Source organism: Protopterus annectens, chromosome 2.part0, assembly GCF_019279795.1.
Source record: "Protopterus annectens isolate FY-2018-M chromosome 2.part0, PAN1.0, whole genome shotgun sequence".
Classification (NCBI taxonomy): Eukaryota; Metazoa; Chordata; order Ceratodontiformes; family Protopteridae; genus Protopterus; species Protopterus annectens.
The window spans coordinates 1286254991-1286267371 of NC_056728.1; positions in this window are offsets into that span (position 1 = coordinate 1286254991).

Below are 12381 nucleotides of genomic sequence, written 5' to 3' on the forward strand. Positions count from 1 at the left end.
TGCTCTAATAATTGAATCTCCAGTTACTAGTATATAATTTCTGATGAGATCTGAAGAATCTTCCCTTTATAATTCAATAATGTCTGCTCATTTGATTGTTACAAAAGAATGATTTTCATCAACAGAAGTTTGATTTACCTCATTGTTTTCACTGCTTACTTAGTTTGCAAACATACAATTCTTATCTAATTGTCCTTGCATTTCCACAGCCATAGCCATGTTGTCCACTTCACTCTTTTGCCTCTTTTTTCTTACTGCAATATTCTATAATCATTTCAAGTTCATTTAGATGTATTCTTTTTAGCCTGCACCTTGCCTATTTCCTCTACTTTCTCTGTTGAAAAAAAAATGTCATTTTCTGTATATTGAGTGTTTTGTGATTGAGCAGTACCCTTTTAATATATTTTGTTTGTGTTATAGGCATTAATCATTTCCTTTTTCTTCCTAATTATTTTTGTAAATGCCTTTCTTTCTTTCTTTCATTTTTTTTTCATTTTCTTCTAACTGCTCTGAATCATCAGATTGCTGAATACTTACATCCTAAGTTCCAAAGTTGTCATCTATATTATCATGTTTAATAAGGGCTGAGTGATCTTTACTGGCAGGGGGCAGTTCTTTTCCAAAATGTGTTCTATTTTCACTTTCCCTAATTTTATTTATCTCATCAGCGCATTCATTAATATATGTGACACTTCTCCAAGCTGCACCGATTGCACAAGTACAATCTTCTTCAGTAAGCCTAGATTTACTAGCAGTAATAGTAGGAAAATCATACGAGTTTTGACATGAGCAACTGAAGTCTCCAGTAATATTACGTGTTACCTTTATCTATTCATCTGTCTATATCTATCTAATTCTCTATCTATATAAAGTAATTAGTACACTAGGCACGATACTTATGCTTCAGTAAATTACTAATGACATACTCATGTCAAAATGCATGCTCTGATAAAAACAAATTAAAGCAAAAAATTCTAAAAGAATAAAAATCAAAATCAATGACCGCAAAATTCAAAGAAATTAAAACAATTAGCCATTTATGTTAAACTGTGTAAGGAAATTATACAAACAATATGGTAATAAATATTACAAACAAATAAAGCTAACCTCATATAAAGGAAAATACTACATAAAGTAATCATTTTGACCTACTCTACCAGATGCATTACACATACCAAAATATGGAATGTCCTTTATATCATGCACAATAGCTTCTAGTCACTATCATTATAGTAGCACTCTGTTGTAGCTGTAAAAAATTGGAGATAAAAAATAAAATGTAAAATAAAATAAATCTCCTACCAAGCAGCTGCACAATCAATCCTGAACCAACACCGGATTGTATCAGAAAAGCTGTTGATTATCCTCTGTACAGTGTGTATGAATACATACCTGACTAAGCCCCTTGGAAGGGCTACAGTTTAACTGTCTGCAATCTATCTCTTTATTACAACAAGCAGCAAAGCTTGGAGTCTGCACCCTTATGGCTATCAGAGGTATCTGTCCAAGCTGTAGGCCTGTAGGGTGAAGGTGTGTGTGGCTGTGTAAGCTAATGGCTTATGTTAATAAGTCCTTAGTTTCAGAATTTTAGGCCATATTCTATTAACAGCCTTAGGATAAATTGGTTCAGTGGAGGTGCATTGTGCTCATCACATGTGTATGTGTTCTGAAGTGAGAAGGTGCACTCAAAGTTTGGTAAACTTGCACCTTTCATGTATCAAATAATTTAAGTCAGACAGGTTTACCCCATAGGATAATATGGTTTCTATCTAACTAGTAGCAGCAATGAATAACAGATGTCCTAACGACACCAATGATCAAAATGTGCAATAACTGCAGTTAGTCTAAATGATACTTTCCTAGTACAGTAACTGTAAAGCAAATAGTTTCAATACAGTATCAGTAGAGCAATCGGAAAAGTAATAAATATACATCAGACAGGTAGTCTGCTACTATCTACTGCTTCTGCAGTAGCTTTAGATGTAGTAACAGTGCAGAAATGCAACAACACGAATGATCAAAATCTGCAATGAGTATCTAAGATAACAAGTTAACTTGGATTCTATTTCCCTGGTATCAGTAATGGACAATACTGCACTTTTATCTAAATATCATCTGATGTCAGCAACAACAAAGCAGCAATAAGGAGTAATAGCTGATATTATTTGTGTCTATCCCCACCCCCCTGCAGTGATATGGCATTATCAGGAAGTTGCAGTCAGTAAGTTAAAAAGGCAGTAGTAAAATCAACCACAGAAGTAAATCTATAGGGGCTAGATTCAGTAAATCCACACAGCTTGTTAGAAACTGTGTACATGATGCACAGCACTGTTTTGTATTCAGTAAGTGGCTCTACATGCCGTGTAGAGCTGCTCAAACACAATAAATGTCATGGCATGCTAATTACAGAATAAGCATCTGAGCTGTAGGCTAATTAACCAAGCCAAGGTGGTGGAGCTATTCAACAGGCTATAAAGCAATCATGTCCACTTAGTGTAGCCTTTTGCCTTGTACTCCAAAACCTATTGGAATACAACTATGGAAACTACACTACAGGGGAAAGAAGATTGAGGGCTGCTGTTACTGCTCTGCATGTGTATGTGCAACATGCCCAAGTCTATGCTGCTGCTGCTGATAGACATTGAGCAAGGAGAAGAAGGGTATTTAGACCCTGTTTAACTTTTCATGGTCTGCATTAGGTCAAAATAGTAGAGCACTACAGGATGGATACAGACACGCTCCAGGAACTCTGCAACCTCATTGTCCTCACCTGAGAGCAAGGGCAAACTGAGGGGAACCAATACCTCTGTAGACCAAGGCATATGTAACACCTATAATATTAGCTACAGGAACAGTTCAGAGACCAACAGGACCATGCTGGGGGGGGGGGTGTCACAGGTATTAGCATCCAGGATCCTACACCAGTTCCCAAATGCTATGCTGCTGTATGCCAGTGACTGCATATATTTCCCCCATACTCCAAGGACAGATCTAGAACTATGCAAGATTTCTACCCTATAGCACACTTTTCTGAAGTCTTGGGTGCCATAGACCACATACACATTGAGAGCAAAGCACAATCCAAAAAAGGGAAGGGTCTATATCAATAGAAAGGGGTTCCATTCTGTTAAATACCAGGTCATGTGTAATCCTAAGGGACTCATCCTGAATGTGTTTGCTGGCAACCCCAGCAGTTACCACAATTCCCACATTTGGAACAACTCACAGCTCTTACAGAGGTTTTCCATTGGCGATATGCCATGAGGCCATTTACTGGGGGATGCAGGGATGCACATGAACCATGACTGATGACACCCATCAGAAATATGTACCTGCCCATGTAGCAAACATTCCACCACCACTGTCAAGGTCACCCCAGCCACACGCAGGGGAAGACTCAAAGAGGGTGTAGATCGATGAAGGTGTGCACAATATGCCCTCACCCTAGCCAAAAGGCAATGGATAGCACACATGCTGACCACCTAAGGGGTGCACCTTTCATCCTATGCATATATGTACAGCAGATTGTAATGACTATATACTGCTAGCATCAGACAGAGTCAGCCCCAAATGACAACAGTTGTAAATGCAGCAATACCAAGATAAGTGTACTTGTAAAAGAAAACAAATGTGTAAGAACATGAACGAATGGCAGATACCTGCATAATTTAAAATGTACCTAAAAATTTGTGAGTTGTCCAGCAATGACATCAATATGTGGCAGGACTGACTTAAGTAATATATATTTACACAGTTAATCAGCTAACATGACTCATCCATCTAAAGTTCCTAGTACAGAAAAATCAGCCCACGCTCTATTTATCCCTGCAGTCTTACAAGTGAAGCAATAAGCATAACTGCCATATCAATGATTTCAAAGTAAGAACTCCAACAAAGATTTCCTTCGCAAAAACAGTATCAGTGGTGAGGTGCGGCCACTCTGGCAATACTGAGTGCGGAAAAGACAACTGACATCTTAATTTCCCTGTAGCACCAAGTGTAAGTGCAATGAATTAATAGCCAGAACACAGATAAGTGAGAGTTCTATTCCACCACAGTCCATTTTTTAGTTATGAAGCCTCACTGTAATTTTTCCAAAAGATGTGATTATAAAGGTAATACTGCATACCAATAGCTATGTATTGCAGGTTGATTGAGTACAGACATACTTTTTTAGGCATCAAATGTATTATGTGTGTAACTGGTTTATCATTGCAGTGATGATTTAGTAATAAAAATACAGTTGCGTATCTTTGACGGATGCAATAGTTTATGACAATAATCTACATCCCTCCGATAACCCAAGCATAACTGTAAAACAAAATGTATTGTGAGGTATGTACCATAAATCACACATCTATTAAAAAGTAATGCAAGTCCGTACATTTCCGGTATATCCTCTGACATTATTCTTGCATCACACTTTAGAATGCATAAACCAGGACCTAGTAATGTCACACACACACACACACACACACACACACACACACACACACACACACACACACACACACACACACACACGCACACACGCACACACACACGCACACACACGCACACACACACACACACACACACACACACACACACACACACACACACACACACACACACACATGCTTAACTCAAGTATAGCAGCAGTCACTCTTTAAATGGTATAGCTGTGACTACCCTAACTGGCAAATACTTATTCTATGGCAATGAGGAATAATCACTTCTTTGCAAATGTATGTGTTCCCTTTTTTACATAGGTTTGAATCCACCATGATACAAATTAATTTTAAGAGTGTGTAAGTCCACATAAAATATGTCATTCATCCCTACAAAGTCATGCCTTAAAAGCCAAGTTATTAAGCATTTCAGAGTGAGCGTAGTACAAAGTGTGACCAGGTATAGCAGCACACATGCTATAAATTAATGCCAAATGTTAAATTGTCATTGCTGTTTCATAAACTCCTTTCCTGTTTGTTTGGCAATGTTTCTCTTAATTAACCATTGTGCAAAAAGTGGTTGGCATGGTTGTGCGTGTTTGTGCACTTACAGTAAAATGTGATATCATGAACTGGCTGGAAAACACTTGTACTGTTGTTGGAGGACCTTTGCAGACATGGCAGGAGATGGGAAGGATGGTGCCAAAGTCAGTGCACAGAGGTTGGGTGTGGAGGAGTCAAAAATAGTTGCTGCAGTCCTTGTAAAGCTCTACAGCTGTAGGCTGCTGCAAGAGGTCTATCCTGGGTCTTAGTATAAGGCTGAGGTTTGGAACAACCTACCCAAGGCAGTTTCTAGTGAGACTAGCATATTACATAGTGGGGAGCAGTGCAGGCACCAATACAGTGACCTGAAACAGTGCAATTATGCAAAACCTGACCAGTGGCTGAATGAGTTTAGAACTGCTAACATGCCACAGTTGTGTAAGTATACAGATAAAGCAACTTTAAATGTTATGGAAAGCTATAGATAGTCAGGACTGGTATGCACAATGCTTTCATGTCTCTTTTTCTCTCCTTTATTTTACAGCTGCAGAGGATAGTTCAGCAAACAGGAAGGTACATGCTGAAAGACTGGAGAGACTCAGAGTGACAAGGGTTATGTTTGCAGTATTTACATTTTTATTCAATAGATTGCTAGCAATTTAATCATGCAGATCTTAACTGTAAAAACAAGCATGCATGCTTTCTTTTGTAGCTCTTGATAATTGTATTAGGCAAGCATAATTCTGGATTGAGAATATTTGGGTTCAATTCCCACAAGTAACCTATACATTTGCATTCAACAAACATCATTTTTAAATTTTAATTGCATCAGTATTGGCTTTAATGCCATGTGGTTAAGATAATAGGTAATGTCTTTTAAAGCATATATAGAAAATCTGCAGATTCCAAGGTATGCTTGTAACACTTCACAATGTTTTTTTGGGACTGGGAAAGCTGTATAGCTAATATAATAATAAAAGTATATTTATTGTAATAAACCATGAACTTGACATATAAATGTTCTAAGCATCTCGTACTTTTGTCTCACACCACCACTTATCTCTTTTTTTTATGGAAACACACCATTATGCTGTCATACCTTTCTGCAAACAATCCAAATGCTTTTCAGCACAGGGAGGTAGGCCAACTGCTGCAGCTCAGTCTGCTAACCTTCCTTCAGCTGGAGCACCAACATCTAGCACCTTATGGGTGCAATCTGGCAGTACTGCCTCTGCACCCCTGCACCCCCTGAACTACTGGGCCCAACCACATCAGGCAGTTGTGCTCCACCTGCTGGTGCATTGGTATGCTCCTTGAGTATTGGTGGATGCAGTGATTATATCACCATCAGCAGCTGCCAGGGATGGTGTGCAATGTCATTGAAACTGGCACTGGTGCCTTCATCAGTCACCTGGAGAAGTTGGTCATTAGAATGAAAAAGAGACTCTCACAACTAGCAGTGTCACAGGGAACTGAGGAAAGGGATATTGATGGTGAGTACTAGATTCTCAGTGTTCTCAGTCTTGATGGGCATGTTCCTCTGATGTCCCTTACCTATCCTCAATCATCTTGACCCCCACCCTTTTGTGTCTATCACCATCCCTGTGTTTGTCTTGTTTATTCTGTTTGTCTGCACCGGCTTCTTCACCTGCCTTACCTACCTGACCCTTACAATCCTATGCCCCTTCCTTAACATTCCTCTCTTCATGAAATCCATTAAAAAAAAAAAAATGGGCACCTGTCCCAGAAAAGACATTTGTCCCATACATAGCTCCGCACTGTGCATATGTGCATTCTTGACACACTTGATTGGTTCAATTGGCTATTCAACATTATTGCTTTGTTGTCACCCAGCTATGTTGTGGTAACAGTCCAGATTCATCCAATGTTCTATACATCTTCACATTATGGTGTTGAAGAAGTGAATATTTATGGTTCTTTAATTATTCTTTCTTACAAATGTTATTGCTTCCCCTTTGTTCTTCCCTCTGCTTGTCACCCCATTTCTCCACTTTCCTATTGACCTCATTTTCAAACCTTTAATCTGGTCAAAAAATAGAATCACACACCACACGCATGACTAGAAATGGGCCAAACAAAAGCCTGCACGTTTTGCCTGTGCATGTGCGCAGAGTTCAGCACTGAGCAGCAATGCTAAGTAGCAGTGAATGTCTCTATACATCCTAAGTCAAAACCTGTTTAGTTTTTGCCAGCAGCTGCTCTAGTACAGATTTCTCTGCACAGTGCTGCTTAAACTCACGGCTCTAGAGGAACCCAGAATTAAAGCTGATAAAGGAACTACTTTAAACAGTTACTGTGACAGTTCTTAGACTGCTAAATGTGAAAAAAATGCAACTTCCTATGTAGACTGTTTACACAAATCCCTTTTCTGAAGATTTTTTTTACCACTAGCATCAAGGGTTCAATTCAAGATGCATCTCACAGCATTTCTTAATGTGACATTATATGTGTATAATATGTTTAATCACCCAAATCTTAACATTTGCCACTCATGGAGATATACTGAATACTGACCAAAAATGAGTATTTGAGGTAACATCCATCCCACAACTATCACATAGCTATCCAACATTGCTCTGCTTGTTTTAAGTGTGTTGTCCTTCTCCTAATCCCTTTAGTGTAATCACTGATAGTCACATTGCAGTCCTGATCACATATAATTAGGTAATGCCATTCTGGCACCATTTGTAAAAACAAAAAAAAAAGGGAAACTCCTCCTGGCTCACATGTGCACAGAGCAGCAGTTGACTGCTGTTAAACACTGTGCCACAGAGAACGTTAGGCAGCAGGTGTATTTTCCACAGTCACTACTGATCAGTGTTGACAACCAGTGAATCAAATTACATCTTACACTTTTTACCTTAAGAGTTGCGTTTGCTCAGCACTTAACGTCATGTAAATGGGGAAGGCAATGGCAGCAGTTATTTGTGTAATAAAACTTTGGCCACAAAACTCCTGCATAGACTACAACATGAACATCATAGTATCTGTCAGCAATTTTTCCCATAACATATCTTGCAAACTACTTCACAAGTTCAAGTTTAATTCATGAAATGCAAATCACGCACGTGCCTAAAACTTTGCCATCATGCTCACAAATCAGTTTCTCAGTGATGCACTATGTAAAGAAATGTTTAGAATAGCTTACTCTGGTTACTTGGCTGTTATTTTCCAGTACATCGGAAGGCATTCACAAACAAAAAAATAGGGCAGTGATGTGTGTGCTTGACTGAACTCATGCTTTCTGATATTCATGTGTGCACTGCAGCATTGCACTTCCAAATGATATATCAGTACTTGGGCCATTGTCACACAGACTGCTGAAGTAAAGGACAATAAATGCATTCCTATAGATATTTTGGGTTTATATGTACACTGGAAATTCGTCATCCATGATCATATCACATTGATATTGTCAATAAATTCTATTAATGTGGACATCACTTCATCTAAACATGAAGACACATGCCTCCACCCTTGCAGTACTACCGTTTCTAAAGTGTGCATGTGTGCATGTGTGTGTGCATGTATGTGTGTCTGTGGATGTCTGTGAGTGTGTTATCTAAACAACATCCTGAAAAACAGGTACATGTATGGGTCAGTTCTGCAAGGTGCATTCATGGCAGATTCTCTCAGATAGGTTACCAGGATGTATTCAATTATTTTTGCAAACTGCAATCACACATTTGTATCCAAAGTCCTGCCTTTGCACACAACTCTTTTAACAGTATATGTTACCTGCAACACTGTGATGATGTCATCCTCTCTAAAGAGCACCGTGACAGTGATGAAATCAGGCATCTGTAATGGAGTGAGTGTGAAGTACCTTGTTCTCCACCTTGTGTATCTGTTTGGCTGGGGATCAAATCACACAACAGTAAACTTGTGTGTCAGTGGTTGTGTGTGTGTGTGTGTGTGTGTGTGTGTGTGTGTGTGTGTGTGTGTGTGTGTGTGTGTGTGTGTGTGTGTGTGTGGAGTCAGAAAAGCTTGACTCCACCTCCTGTGCCTCATGCAAGTATCATTCAGAAAATAGTTTTACACTGCTACGGGACTCCACAGCAATTTCTTCCAGCTGTCAATCCACCATCTTGTCACCATACACTGATGATGTCAAATAATATATTAGGGAAGATAATATATTAGTGAAGAGATGTAAATATAAGGTATTGTCTTAGGAGTGGAATAGAGGGTCTGTTTCTTAGGTTATTCTATAAATGAAAAGTAGGAAAGAAATTATATGAGCACCCAAAGTAAATCTAGACTTATAGAGCAACTGCTTGTTTCTTATTGAAGTTATTATGCTATATTAGGGAGTTGGTGTAATATGCTGAATGTTGTATATATTTATACCAAAACTATCAGCCATCTAGAAATAATATTATGTAATCTCTGTAAACCTGCATTTTTGAATATATTTTATTACGCCTTTGACTTGTTTTGTTTTCAGTCTGAAAGCAATATATTCTTTCTTTCATTATTTATCTATCTCACACATGTAAAGTAAGAAAGAAAATAACGAACAGCATAATAGGTACAGTATTACCTATTTATTGCTAGAGTTTAGAGAGATTTTATCAAAATAATTCAGCTTGGCTGATGTACTGAAATCTATGCATTAGGACAATGAACATACAAAGTCAGAGTGTCACCTGTGGGCCTTGGTGTAGTATGCCATATGTAGTAGAGAGCAACTGTGTATGTATATGTATGAACGCATGTGTCAAATAGTCTTTGCTCCTGGGCTACTTGACCTACCTACCCAGCTAATAATAAATATTACTTGAAGTACAACAACTGCTTTTCAGCATCAGTGTTTCAGATATAACATGGCCAGACAACATATGCATTAACTCTGTCCACGGTGCCTTATAGTATATTTTATTAAAAAAATCATATATGATGGCGCAGTTAATTTTTGAAAGAAATACACAAGAGTCTGTTTGTAGTTCATTTACTGTAAAAGAGCTGGACATGTCTAATTCAAATTTTAGGAATGTAATTGAGGTTAAGGTTTGAGATTAGATATTATTATGTTCCTTCAGATTATGAGAATCAGCCTTGCAAGCAATGCTGAATCCAGTATAAGTGAACAAGACAGCTGCCAAGATCCTGCTGCAGGATGGAGGGAGGTGCTATACATATTATTATGTTCCTTCAGAGTATGAGAATCAGTCTTGCAAGCAAGCCAGCTGCCTAGATCCTGCTGCTGGACGGAGGGAGGTGCTGTAAATCCCACAAAAAAAAAAATAAAAATAAGGAAAGTGTTAACTTTCACCCACATTACTGCTCCTCTCTGTGCAAGATAAGTGCATGATTACACTCTCCGCATGACTAAAACTTGGCTTCTCACCACTTGACTACTATAGCTTCAAGAAGTCTCTTTCTCATTGACTCAAATTTACAGCTTATGAAAGTGAGGCTTCCTTGAGCTTTACAATCAAAGGTTATAGGTGCATTTTTGTGACAGAATTTTGCTGCTATGGTTTCTCTTTGGAGATGGAAAAGTATAAAGTGGAAGTCCCATTTCTTTCTCCTACAGCTTTTGTGGAATCTTTACAAGAACTGGAAGTGAAACTGCCATATTGTTTGTATGCTGTAGGTGGGACATCATTTATTTGCAAGCTAAGATTTCATTTGGGGCAGCTGGAATTGTATTACAGTGGTTTTATTGTGTAAGTGACAATTGCAATGTTACCATTTTATGTGTGGTATGTTGAATTTTACGTGAGTGTGTGTGTGTGTGTGTGTGTGTGTGTGTGTGTGTGTGTGTGTGTGTGTGTGTGTGTGTGTGTGTGTGTTTGTGTTTAACCCAAGTTACCTAAGCCCTGAAGTAGAGATATGAAGATAGTCTGAACAGACCTCCACCAAGTTACTTGAGCCCTTTACCATAATGCCAATCATTAGAGTTTCATAATAACAAAGAGTTACACCTGGTACCTTTGACTATAGAAGGCAGCACATAAAAAAGCTTTGAGCCCTAATCCTCTGCATCATCAGCCAGCACTTCATTACTTCATTTCCTAATAAATCACAGAGGATTGCATTCAATCAACAGTGCCAGTCATCAGAGTTTCCTAGGTCTTATTGTTCAGAAAACGTATGCCCATGCTAGACCTGTCATTCTGATAACATTTTGAGTGAATTAGAGTTAACTGGCACTTAGGGATCTGAACTATTAGCAAACTGCTTCTTGCAATCAAAGGTAGAGGGTTTGAATACTTCAACCTCCAGTTGTCAACTGAGTGACTTTGAGCAGGTCACTCACACAATGCTTCTGAGTCATCTTTGAAAAAGAACATTTCCCCAATGGGTTTCCCTGGTTAAAAAGTCAATAGAAGATAATATTTAACATTTGTCTCTTTTTTGGCATTTCCCCTGAATATTTTTGGCTTTGTCCATAATTCTTGGGCAAAGAAATTAAGATGCATTTTGGTATGCTCCTTGTAGAATGTGTGGCTTTCTGGCAAATTTTTGTCAATTACACCCACTAAATAATGACAGGTATGTGAATTTCAGACTTTGTGAACTTAAGGAAATGCTTGTTTTCCTGATTTTTCTCTTATTTCTGCCTTAATTGGTCGGGAAGGCATGAGGGTCCAATGGGTTGCATTGAATGGTGCTCACAGCAGCGAGTTGAAATATACATCCCAGTCATTATTTATGTATTTGCTCATTTATTTAATCACAAGCAAACATCTGAATGTACACAGCCATACCTGAGGCTGTAGCTGATGGTCACGCGCACGCGCGTGTGTGTGTGTGTGTGTGTGTGTGTGTGTGTGTGTGTGTGTGTGTGTGTGTGTGTGTGTGTGTGTGTGTGTGTGTGTGTGTGTACAAACACTTGGTTTCTGCATCCCAAAGTAGTTATGATGTAAAGAAAGGAAATGATTGTGGTAACTAGGAGAATCATTATATGAACCATTTTCTTTGGGTATGATCCTTTGTTTCCTTGTTTTGTTGACTCTTGACAGTGTGTTTAGTATTTAGCTGTGAATAAGTTGTTCAGCACAACATCTAAGAGTCTAATGTTAAATGTTAACTGTGAATGCATTTTTAATTTAACTTGTATTGTGCAAGCACATTGATGTCAAATGCATAGTGATGTGCTACAATAGGTTTTTTTTTGGTACTTAGTGCAGATGAGTAAAACTAGCTTTTAATGAGCTGTCTCCTTTAATTCAGGGTTTGAGTCCATCACCCTTCATTTGCCTAATGTGCAAGTCTGACCAAGTCACTTTATTAGGTAGTGCTCCTGGGCTGCTCTTGAAAAGAAAGGTGTATGTACAATGGGCTGTCCCAATTGTTAGCAAATGTGTTACACATTTGTCTTTCAAACTCCTGCACCCTTCAGATGGCTTCTAATTAATACTTTACTATATGCTATTTG